This window comes from Rousettus aegyptiacus, unplaced genomic scaffold (assembly GCF_014176215.1).
Source record: "Rousettus aegyptiacus isolate mRouAeg1 unplaced genomic scaffold, mRouAeg1.p scaffold_m13_p_8, whole genome shotgun sequence".
Lineage (NCBI taxonomy): Eukaryota > Metazoa > Chordata > Mammalia > Chiroptera > Pteropodidae > Rousettus > Rousettus aegyptiacus.
This window is the reverse complement of record NW_023416311.1, coordinates 76385655-76398801: the sequence shown is the minus strand read 5'-3', so window position 1 is coordinate 76398801 and position 13147 is coordinate 76385655. Positions and strand designations below refer to the sequence as shown.

At 33.4% G+C, this 13147-nt stretch overlaps 1 protein-coding gene across 1 annotated transcript in view; it reads right to left on the bottom strand.

Annotated features, from left to right (window-relative positions):
- HTR1A (5-hydroxytryptamine receptor 1A) overlaps positions 1-13147 on the bottom strand; it is a 400825-nt gene that overhangs the window by 132800 nt on the left and 254878 nt on the right. The gene's annotated exons all lie outside the window — the stretch shown is intronic.

Genomic DNA, 13147 nt, shown 5'->3' with positions numbered 1-13147 from the left:
AGAAAAATATTTATAACACCTATATCAAACAAAAACTATTTTCTTAATATTTAATTAACTTATATCAATCAAGAAGACAAATTCCTGCAACCCAATAGAAAAAATGTGCAAAGTACATGAAGAAGTTCCACAACCAAATGACCTAACATTTTAAAGTTTAGCCAATATCACTCATAATTAAGAAATACAAATCATTGGGATGTAATGTAGAACATAGGAAAAATAGTCAATATTTTCATAATAACTTTGTATGGTGACAGACTTATTGTGGTGATCACATAGTAAGAAATATACTGAATAACTATATTGTACACCTGAAACGAATCTAATATTGTATGTCGATTACACTTCAGTTTTTAAAAAATGCCAACTCCTAGGACAATGGAGCATCTGGATAGATATTTATGCCAGTTTAACTCTAACTGCTGCACTCATCACTAGAAAGCCTGTTACAGTAAGAATAACTACATTACACAGAGCTGCTGTATCCGCCCAGTGGTTAGAATAAAAAAGATGTAATCACTGGTTCCACCAAGAAGCTACCTTGAGATCTACCTTTTGACATCTCCCTCATTCTCAGAACTCTTTGTCTCCAGATAGCTTGCTCCCAGCTTCCTCCAAGCAAATCAGACAACTCAACTCTCTGCCACTTCCCCTGAAGGCCTGAGGAGGGACCAGGCCAGACTAGATTTATAAACAGACACTTGAGAATTATCACACACCCCTTAGGATAGACTCCCAGTGGATGGCATCTGTGGGCTGCCGCTCACCTGTGTGTGCACATTAGTGGGGCGAGGTATATTTCAGTGAGTAAATCCTCAGGTGAACCCAGCTCAGTCTCTGGGCTCCATTCATAATGCATCTCAAACATAAATAACATGCAATTATTTGTCAAGTTTTATCAATATTGTGATGAATAAAACACATTTTGTCTAAATTAAAGAAGTTAATAATATATTAATTTCATCTATAGATAGAAAACATTAGATTGATAATATCTAATAATAGTGAGGATGTAGGGAAACAGAAATCCTCATATGCTATTTTTGAGGCATGTGAATTTTTATAACCCTTCTCAAAGTCAATATCAATATGCTTACCACTTGGAGTGATCTCACTTTCAGGGACATTCTCAAACATTAAGACACACAAAAGCATGCTTATTGCAGTAATAACCCTAATAATACAAATTTGAAAACCACATAAATATTAATCAATACTAATGTACACCATGGTGACTATAGTTAACAACACTGTATTGCATACTTGAAATATCCTAGGTGAATAGAGCTAGAATGTTCTCACTACAAACACACACACATACACACAGTAACTATGTGATGTGATGGAAGTATTTACTAACCGTATTGTGGTAACTGTTTCCCAGTATATATGTATATCAAATCATCACAATGTATACCTTAAAATTATACAAGGCTATATGTCAAATTTATATCAATAAAGCTGGGAGACGTATTCATCAATGGAGGACCAATTAAATAAATTCAATGGAATATTCGGCATCCAGTTAAAAGAAAAAATGAGGTCGATCAGTATGTTGAGATATTAGTAATATGCATGTTGCAGAACAATGTATCTAGTATAAATCCATCTGTGTAAGCAAATGTGTGTGTGTGTGTGTATGTATACTTTTGAACATATTTAGAAAATATCTGAAAAAAAATCACGACAAATTCTGATTATCTTATCTCTGTATGGAAGAGTGGATGGTAGTCAAGGTGAGTGCTTCTTTATAAATTTCTGTATTTTTAAATGAATATTATTTACACAATAAAAATTATAGAATATTAGCTCTTTTAAAATATCTTTTAAAAATGGAGGATTATTTTATTAAAAGGGTTATTTTCATTGGTTATATTTGAAAGAGGCCAAGTGGGGTAATTTTAAATAAAATTACATAGGTTCTTCATATTGCTTCACTGAAAAATAGTTGCTAAAAATTTTTAAAGGTACCGGATGAATATTATTGTCATTATATAAATTCTTTTCATAAAAAAACTTCTTTGTTAATTCAGCCAACTTGAAATAATGTTGATTTTTATCAATTTCTATTTTTCTTCAGTCACATAAAAATTATTATTAGTCCCATGCTCTTGCTGGGAAGATTATATTACACCTCATCATTTTTTTACCACCAAATAATTTAAGTCCGTCAGTTGTCTGTGATATCATTATTTTTTTTAAAAAAGCAGCTTTCTTTAAGAACTAAGATTTATATATTTCATTACCTCTACACACTGATTGCCTCTAAAACAACAAATGACATGAAATTCTTACAACCCATTTCATTTTTACCCTTGCAAATTTCATTTAACATAATTAATCATGATGTTAATTAATTGGTAAACATTCCTTATCAAGTTGAAGTTATTTCCCTCTAGTCCTAACTTGCTGAGAGTTTTATCATGGATGGATGTTGAATTTTTTTCAAATGCTTTTTCTGCATCAATTGATATAATCATATGATTTTTCTTCTTTTAATTGTTGATATGGTGAATATGTTGTATCAACTTTGCATACCTGTCGGCAATCCCAGTAATGATAATTATTTTTATATATTGTTGAATTTGGTTTGTTAATATTTTGCTCAGGGTTTTTACATCTACAATCATGAGAGATATTTGTCTTTAGTTTCCTATTTCTAGACTGTCTTCTGGTGATGTCATCGGGGTAATATTGACCTCCAAAAATGGGTTGAGAAGTGTTTCTTCCTCTCCTATTTTGTGAAAGACATTATGTAATATTGATATTTTTCTTTAAATGTTTAACAGAATGCTTTAGGAAAACTACTCGGGCCTGGAGTTTCCTTTGTAAGAAATTCGTTAGAAATTTAACTTCTTTAATGGTTATAGATCTATTCGGGTCTCTATGTCATTTTGGTTGAGTTTTGGTTGTTTGGATTTTTAACTGGTTTAGCTTCTCAAATTTATAAATTTAATGTTCATAATGTTTCCTTATTATTATTTAATGGCTAGAGGATCTTTGGTGAGATCTCCTATTCCATTCTTAATATTAGTGATTTTTCCCTTCATCTTTTAATTTTTGTGAGTCTTCCTACAAGTTTATTAATTTTATTATTTTTGAAGAATCAGCTTTTGTTTCATTAATTTTCTCTATTATATTCCTATCTTCAATTTCATAGATTTCTTCTACTGTGTTTACTATTTTCTTCCTTTTCTTGCTTTGACTTTATTTTGCTCTTCTTCTTCCAGTCTTGAAATAGAAAATTTAATTAGTGATGAGAATTTTCCTCCTTTATAACTAAAGCGTTTAATGCTATTTTTGCCTCTGAGCACTGCTTTAGCTTTATCCTGTATGATTTTAACTCTTTTAAACTTGTCAACATTTGTTTTATGGTCCAAAATATGATCTATCTTGGTAAATGACCTGTTGTTGAGTGGAATGCTATATATATGCCAGCTGAAGCCTATTGATTAATGGTGTTATTCACATCTTCTGTATCTTTTCTGATTTTCTGGCCAGTAGTTCTATCAATTGGCAGAGGAGGTTGTTGAACTCCTTGGTTATATGATTGTGGATTTGTCCATTTTTCCCTTTAGGGCTATCAATTTTGCTTCACATATTTGAAAGCTCTGTCATTTGGTGCATAAAATACTTAGGATCATTATATATTGCGGTAGTTTGATCTTTTTGTCTTTATATAACGTTTTTGTCTCTGGCAATCTTACTTTTAAGTCTACTTTATTAAATACTAATATAGCCTATTTATTATGGATTTTATGATATATCTTATCCCATCATTTTACTTTCAACATAGCTATCTATTTGAATTCAAAGTGAGTTTCTTTTCTTTGAATGAAAACCCAGAAGTGAGAAGTGTTTTGATAAGGATTACACTGAATCTGTAGATTGCATCCAAAACACTAATCTAAAAAGATATATGCACCCTTATGTCCACTGCAGTATCATTTACAATAGCCAAGATAGGAAGTAGTGTAAGTGTCCATTGATTGATGAATGAATAAAGAAGTTGGGGTATATACAGTTTAACCTTGAACAATAAAGAATTAGGGATGCTGACCCCTGTGTAGTAGAAAATCTGTGTATAACTTTTGATTCTCAAAAAGCTTAACTACTGTATGGTTGTCACTCAGTATTAATGGGAGATTGATTCCAGGACCTCCCCCTCCATGTGGATAACAAAACCCACAGATGTTCTAGTCTTTTATATAAAATATTACATAACAATGCATACAGTTGGCCCTCTGCATCTCTAGATTTCCAATCATAGATTAGAAATACTGTTTTTGATCCACAGTTGGTTAAATCCACAGATGTGAAAACTGGAGATACAGAGGGCCAACTGTATGTTGAAAAAAACTTGAATATAAGTGTATCTATGCAATTCAAACCCATGTTGTTCGAGGGTAAGCTGTATAGACAGTGGAATATTAGGCATAAAAAGAATGAAATCTTGTAATTTGTGAGAACATGGAAGGACCTAGAAGATATTGTGCTAAGTAAAATAAATCGGACCAAGAAAGACAAATACCATATGATTTCACTTACATGTGAAATCTAAAAAAAAAAAAAACAGGTAAAGAAAACGGAAACAAATTTATAGATACAGATAATAAACTGATGGTTTCCAGATGGGAGGAGGTGGCAAGATGGACAAAAAGGTGAAAGGGACTAGGAAGTATAAACTACCAATTATAGAATAACTCTAGAGAACTTATTATAATGAAAAAATAAACTAAAAGAATAATAAAGTAGCTTTCTATCATCCCCCATCCCGCCAAAAAGAAAGAAACAAAAAAGTGCATTTCTTTTAAGGAGCATATAGTTGAGTATTTTTAAAAATTCACTCTGGAAAGCTTTTTTTTAATTGCAGTATTTAAATATTTTTCACATTTAAGGTAATTCTGATGTTCTCACTTAAGTCTGCATTTTATTATTTGCCACATATTTTAAATCATAAACATGTTATCGTCAATACTTTGTATTTTTAGATGGAGATGGATGAATAAGTAACAGGTATTCACAGAAAGCTCAACGCCATGTGTCCAGGAGTTCAAGGAAACAGTGTTTCAAAGAAATAGTTTAATAATTACTGTAACTGATAAAAACATGAGTCTTCATATTGAAATGCCCTAGTAAGCTACAAAAAGAATGATAGAATAAAACCTATCCTAAATATATTTTAATCATGTTTTATAAACCCCAAGGAAGAAGAAAAGGTTCTCATAACTTCTAGAAAACAAAATCAATGCAACCAAAAAGTACGAGAATAATCAAACATTCTATTTATCACCAACAAAACTGGATATTAGTAGACAACTAAAAATTCTTCAAATTTCTCAGGGAAAATTATATTCAATCTGGAATATTATACCAAGAAAAACTATTATTGAAATGTGAAGACAAAATATGTTTTAGATATGAAAGGATTCGGAAAGTTTATCTCTCAGTGTTCCCAAAGAAGATTCTTGAAAAGAAACACGAGTTAAGTGAAGGAGAAAACAAAAGACATGGGATGAGATAAAAGCTATTTATTCTTGACAGAAACATTCATTGATGATAGTCTCAAAATAATCAAGCATTGATACAAACTCGACGTAAACTGGAAAATAAAATTATTATTACTATCAAATAAGGGAGACTGCTCAGAAAGGGGAACCAAGTTTTGATCACTGTTTTGGGCACTAATACAAAGAACCTGGCTAATTCTTATATATTTTAGCGCCATTTCACCTCACATAGTTCATGTTGCTGCCTTTCAGCAAACATTTCTCCCTACTGAAAATCTTATGAACACCTCGATGTTGAGTCTAGGCAATGCTGCCCCATCTTCCTATAAATGGAAACCTTCTGTTATCCTGTGTCATAGATGATGAACTTAGCGATTCAGATCTCTTATCTACCTGTTTCCAAAGAGAGGGTCTAATGTAATGATCATTTTAGATAATGTAGCATATCATACATCAATTTAAAACTACACAAACTCAACAAGTGCTGCACAGATTGGAGAGGGTATGTTGAAAAGTTTCCTATTTATTGGTCATGCCAGGGAACTTAGTCTTTTCTATCAAAAATAAATATAAGTTCATTAGGTTTCTCCCATAAGATGTAGATTTCCATATACTCATCAAGCAGCAGATGGAAATTCTTTGAACTCCAATCCTTATACACTCCTTTCAATCCTCAGTGGCAGCTAAAATATCCCTTGTCCTACAACTTAATTTTTCATTTCAAAGTCTCCTTATTTCCAATACTCTGTCTAATATGACTTAAATTAGACCATAGAGATTGTTTGCTGTTTCTTTCTTGCTCCCTTACCAAGCAGTTTTGAAGACATAGAAAAGCTCTACCCAAGCAACTCTTTAAATGCTTAGAATTTTACAGAGAAACCATTTGGGCCTAGGGATTTCTACAGTCGACTATTGTATAACTTGCAGGAAGTCTGATTTCTTAGTTGTAGAGCCATTTCCCACAACAAAGCCACAAGTCGGCGTCCTAAGTGAAGATTAGCTGTGCTGTACTCATTAATGCTATTGTAGGTGGCACAGTTACATCACATTGAACTGAAAATAATTAGAGACTCTTAAGGATCTTTAAGTTTGCAAATTGGGCTACAGGGATGATGCGATGACACAGGTATGTGTTTGTGCTTCTCTGAGAGTTGCACTCTGTAGACAGTAGATGTTAAGTTTAAGCTTAATGTATATAAACAACCTCCCTCTTTTTGTGGAATCCCCAAAAGAAACGTAAAATCAGAGCTTCCAAGATAGAAGCTTTATCTGATTGAAAGCCAGGCATATTTATGTCTTTCTTTTCATATGCAGGTCATTTAATACTACACTTTTTTTCCCATTTATTTTTCCAAAGAAAAGAAGATATTGGTAGGTACTACTTCTATCTGAAATGAAGTCACTGGAAAGATTTCTTTTTGCTCTCTAAAAATAAGATTTTAAAATGCTTCCATTTTATTCTAGACGTGTCTGTTTTATTTGTGAATTTAATTGTCAATAATTTATCTATTCCCTTCCAATAAAATTATCTTGGCAGTCATAACTTACAGAAAAGTACCATACATAGAGAAGTATAATTTTATCAAAATTAATGCATATTTGTCAGCTATAACTCTAAGACACTATACCTACATTAGCTAGATATATAATTTTAAAAAACCACAGAGAAATAAATGACATTACAAAAATTATTTTTAGTGAACACATGAACACAAATACATGCATTCATTTGCACACATTCACTCATATACATATCTTTTTAATATATAATTTATGTAATCAAAGTACAGTTCTTTCCCCAGAGGTGGAGAAGCTGCCATCATAAATGCAATATCGCCTGTTTGTTTTTGTCTTTAAAAAGATAAAAAAGGTAAAAGGAGATAATTTCTTAACCCTCTCAATTAACTACTCACTAATAGCAGTATTAATGCCTTAAAAATGTTGGTAGCATCATTGTAATCTGTCTTTTGCTGCAGTAAACTGCTTCACCCCAAAGGCAGTAAACTAAATCCAAAGTTTTGGAAGACATGAGGTAGTTTTATTTTTTTTTTTTTAATACTGGAAAACTAAGGTCCCCTCCCCCCCTTTTATACCAACACTGAAACAGTAAAATTGTCCACTATGAAGTAATGAAAGAAATCCAAATCTCTCATTTTTCTTCAGGGAGTTGATATAAACATTTTTTTCTAGCTCATTTGTTATCGATAGATAAGAATCTTTGAAGAGCTTTTGATAACTTCTGGAAAATTTCACATTTGACAAGTCAGTTGACACCTCTAGGCTTTAGTTCTTTCATGTGTATATAAAGATGTTCTAGATTTCTGAAAGTTCCCTTTTTTAAAAAAATTACAGTGACATTGGTTAATGAAATCCAGTAAGTTTCAGGTGTACAATTTAACAGTAAGGTGTGTGTGTGTGTGTGTTGCATTGTGTGTTCACTGCCCATAGTTAGATTTCTTTCTGTCACCCCATATTTGACCCCTTTAACCCTGTCTACCTCCCCTCTCCCCGTCGCCTCTGATAACCACTAGTCTATTTTCCACGTCCATAAGTCTCCGTTTGTTCTGTTCATTTGTTGCTTTTAGGTTTATACTCCTTCTACCACTTTCAGATTCTAAGGTTGCACAAAATCTGCCAGAACAACTCAGTTGTAAATTACATTTTTTATGTAACACCAAACTATTTTTTCTAATTCTACATAATTTGTTGAACTTCTGGTGCTAAGATACAAAGCTAGTAAAGGCAGACCCAGGTCCTACCCTCAGGAGCTCATAGTCCAGTTTCTCTCAGACAATAAACAAGTATTACAAGTTTACTGTGGTGTTGTGTAAGTAATGGAAACCATGAAGCAGACATCGCAATTCATTTAAGCTACAATCCAGAAGCAGTCTAGAAGATAATTTCTCATAAAATATAGACGTGGGAAATACAAAATCAGATCTGTGATTATTATGTCCACTTATTTTATAACAATAATTTTGAATTTGTTGTTGATTGTCTGTTTTATATCCTTTCTGAAGAATTCAGCTAAGAAATCTCTCTTACTGATTGATATAAGAGAAAATTTAATATTCCCTATCTACTTAAATGAGTTCTATTAATAAATATATACAATTATTATTATTATTATTTTTGCCTTGGCGTCAGGCAGATCAGAGCTAAATTTACTATTCCACTGAAGAATTAATTTTAGATTAAGATGTTTTGATCTGCTGAGCTGTCTCCTTCACCCAATCAGATCTACCATTGCTAAAAACATGCATAGCCCTTGAAACTCATCACTATAATATAAATGCAGTGGTTCAAGTTGCTTACATCACGGTACTTGACCAGATGTCCTTTAAACTACATAGGCCTTGGGAAGCTGAGTTTATAGCTCAAACCTGAATATAGGGTAAAGTGGATTGCTGTCCTATTGGGAACTTAGATAAATGGTACAGGAAGGAAAACAGGTTCATAACAGAGGATCAACTACATAGTAATCTCAGTTAATCCATAACTGACTCTATTTCCCTGTTGAATAAATCTTGAGTCCAGGAGAAAGAACACTCCTATCCAGTTCTTTTGCATGTATGATCAGGTTAGACATTCTCAACTGAGTCCTAGTATTATGTACCATTTAGCCCTTAGTTTTATTATTCTGTATTCAGTCATTTGAGAGTCAGTATACTGCTTTGTAGCTAAAGGTGTGGGCTTTACAGCTAACTGCCTATGTTTAAATCCTAAACTACCATTTGCCAGCTTCTTATCTGAGCAACGGTCTAACTTTTCAGAGCCTCCGTTTACTCTTAGAAAATAAAATAATAGAGTATTTCTGTGGGATTATTTGAGATGACTCATGTGAAGTGTGTAGAACTCCTCCACACCAAGGAAGCATTCAGTATGTGTTTGCTATTTTTATTGATTTGCACTAATGTCATACATGATATGATGTTGTATTAAAGTACATTAATACAGATTATCTGTTATTACATATGTGTGTGGAAGCTACTCTCTAGGAGCATTTATCTACCCTCATCAGGAACTCAGCAGATGAACTAGTTACATTCCTAAAACAGCTACTACGGACACTTTAGTTATCTCTTTTCATTGTCATCTAAGTTTGCTCACTAGCATAACATGTTACAATTACTATGTCACTGGAGAAATTCCATTAATTAATGAAGTGGTCGTCAGTGATGAGATCTCACTGATGCTTCTTAAAATGTGCAGATTAGCAGAAATCTTTACAGAAAATCCCAGACCTTGCATGAACACCGAACCCATACCCTTCACCTATACCTTTGAGCATGACATTCCAGGCTTGATTCTTAAATATTTCTTTTTAACTACTGATTCAGAGGTTTCTTAGGGTGAGCCTGATCTAACAATGACATACTGTCACACTTGCCTTAAGAGAATCTTCTGTGCCAATTATTTTTTTATATTAATGCTGACATATTTTAAAAAATAGATTATATTCTTGATTGATAATACATATTGGTGTCTGTGACCTATTTGTCCTGAGAAATGCCTTCATTATAACTTGGGAATTACCTTCACTTATTTCAAACTGTTGACAGCTATCAATAGCTACCAAAAATAACCCACTGGTTGTACATACACATAGTGATTTTGGCCAGTTTATAGCAGTATGCCACCCTAATTCAACTAGATTATGAAGTCGCTGACACAGAAGCTGAAACTTATCTAGCATTCATTTATTCAATAAATATTTATGCATAGCCTAATGATTACAAAGTATTATTATGGGCAGTGGGAATCTTCAGATGACTTAAATTATGGTCTTTATTCTCAATAAACTTGCAATTTGGCAAACTCCTTTTAGTTTATAAACATTCTTGCAATAAGTTGTATAGAAGACATTCTTGGCACTACTCGATGAATAGTTAGTTGAAAGACAATTTCTCCCTGGAAAATTATTCCCAAAACTTTTAATGCCTTTCTCCCTCTAACAGAATAAGAGTTTCTTATAAATTTTCCTAGTAGAAAATCAAACATATTTGTTATGAAATAAAACTCACTAACATATAATTGTTTTGTGGGGGGAAAAAAAAAAGCTCTCTGAAATAAGCTAACTAGTTCCATTGGCTGTGTTTCAAAAAGAGATTCATGCAAGGGAACTCAGTTGTATGGAAAACAGCTTCCACCAACACAAAATAACCACTTTCTGCATTTCTCTCCTCTAAATTGAAATTTTAAATTTACTTTCACTTGAAGCCTTTCTGTCAAAATAACTTTTATTGTGAAAGCAAAATGTTTTATGCTTATTTACTTGATGACTGCTCTGAAGAGAAAATGGGCATTAAGACAGTTTACCTCCAGTTTATTATGTTTTCTTATTCACTTATTTTTAATTTTCATGTATCTAATACAAAGGGTAGACCTTTGACAGAGTTGTTCAGTAGATAGCAACTTTTGCTTGACCCATATCTCCTCATCTTCCTCTCTGCACAGGACATCTGGGCCCCATGGTCTCCCTGAGGTGTGCTGTGATACATAATAATTGACCTGAATGATATATTATTCACTAGCCTTTTTCTTCTTCCTCTCTCTTAGTAATATGTATCCTCAATAAGGTCATTTCTATATGAAAGGGAACAATGGGTAGTTATATTTTAAATGAGCACATCTTCAAAGATGCACTGGCTAGCTCATTATTTGTTTGTCCTTGGTAACGAATACAGTAGGTTCTCACTTAACATCATTCATAGGCTCTTGGAAACTGTGACCTAAACAAAAATGATGCATAACAAAACCAATTTTACTATAGGCTAATTGCTATAAACAATAGTTAAGTTCCTATGGCATATTTCTGGTCACAAAGACATCACACCAAACTTCTTCATAAAGACCCAAACATTTCTAACATTAAACATTGTAAAAAACATGAAATATATATACATTAAAGAAAGATTAATTAAAACAAGTAAGATATTTCTTTTCCAATCTGCTTTTTCCAGTTCAGGGTCACAGGTGCCAGAGCCTGTCTGGTGCAAGGTGGGACCGACCCTGGACCACATGCCTTTCCATCACAGGGAGCACTCACACACACAGTCACTCACACTAGGGAAATGAACACATGCCAATTAACCCAACATTCACATCTTTGAGATGTGAAAGATAACCAGGCTGCCTGGAGGAAATCCATGCAGACATGGGGAGAACATGCAAACTCCACATAGACAATGGCCCTGGCTGGGAATTTTTTTCTCATCAATGTTAAAACAAAATGACATAGAACAAAGCCATGTTATTTGAGGATGTGCTATATCTTAATTTGGTTACACTGTTGCTTAATAAACCTTTCTCAGCAAAAGAATTTCAAGGACTTTAGCAAACAAAGAAGCAAAGTATACTCATGACAACAGGGATTTTTTAACTCCACAATAAAATCTACCCATCTTATCCACACAGAAACATAAAAATTCCTATGGTTTGAGCTCATGGAAATAGCATATTCTTGATTACGGAGAATTCAGTTCCATTTCACTTAAAGGCAGCATGCATATTGCTAGTAATATCTCAATACATACTGACGACCTCTTTTTTTTTTTTTTTTTTTTTTTTTGCTGGATATGAGCATTCCATTCCATTGAATTTACTGAATTCGTCCTCCATTGATGAACTGAATTAAAATTGTTTTTGTAAGTAGTAGTAGAAACAGGTCAGTGGACTAATCGTACACTGAATCATTGGCAGCCGGTGATAAAGTTGGCATCATTGTGACCATCAGGACTAATATAATGGTCAATATACAGTCACAGCTAAAATAATCGATGGAAATAAAAGGGATCAGTTTTGAAAAGCTGTAGTCAGAGATTAAATCACAGATGACTTCTACAGGGCTCTGTGTACTGACCTTTGCTTGAAGCAGAAGATTCTTTTATCTGTGGGGTCTGATATAGCTAATTTGATTTCAAGTTAGCGATCTCATCTTGGATTCCCTAAGAAGCATATACTTAGACAAGAAATCAAGTGCAATTATTTAATTTAGGAAGTACAACCTATACCTATGAGGTATAGGAGACAACCTATGAAGTATGAGCATATTAAACTGCCTAATATAGTTGGAAAGTCTTGGGAACTGTGGAAAACACATGCTTCAGAATTTTCTTGCCTAAGGGATTGTAATATTTGTATATTTATACAGAAATATCTGAGAGTCACCATTTGGGATGCTCTTGGTACCTTCTTCTTCCTCTAAGAGTGGACAGGAGACCTTCTATACTTCCACGAAAAGTCCTCAAGCCTCTAGCCATGCAAGGTTGGCTGGAGCACACTGAAATAGCAAAGTCTGAGGAACACAGGTGGAGCAGTGACAGCAGCTGTTTCATTAGGGAAGTTTAGACTTTCTTTACTTTTGATCTGTCACCATGAGGGAATCAGTAGGTAATTTGATTTTATAAATTAAAAGTTATTTTTGTCAGTATGTAGGAAACCTAAGCATGCCCCAATCCAGCAGGCAGTCCAGATCTTCTTCATTAGTGTAATGACAACATCAAGGACCCAGCCTTTTTCTCCCCTTTTCTACTATCCCTAACATAGTAGCCTTTGGTCCTCATCCATCTCATCATCACATGATCACAAAATAGCTGCTACAACACTTAAGGCACAACGAAGGGCAAAGGGAA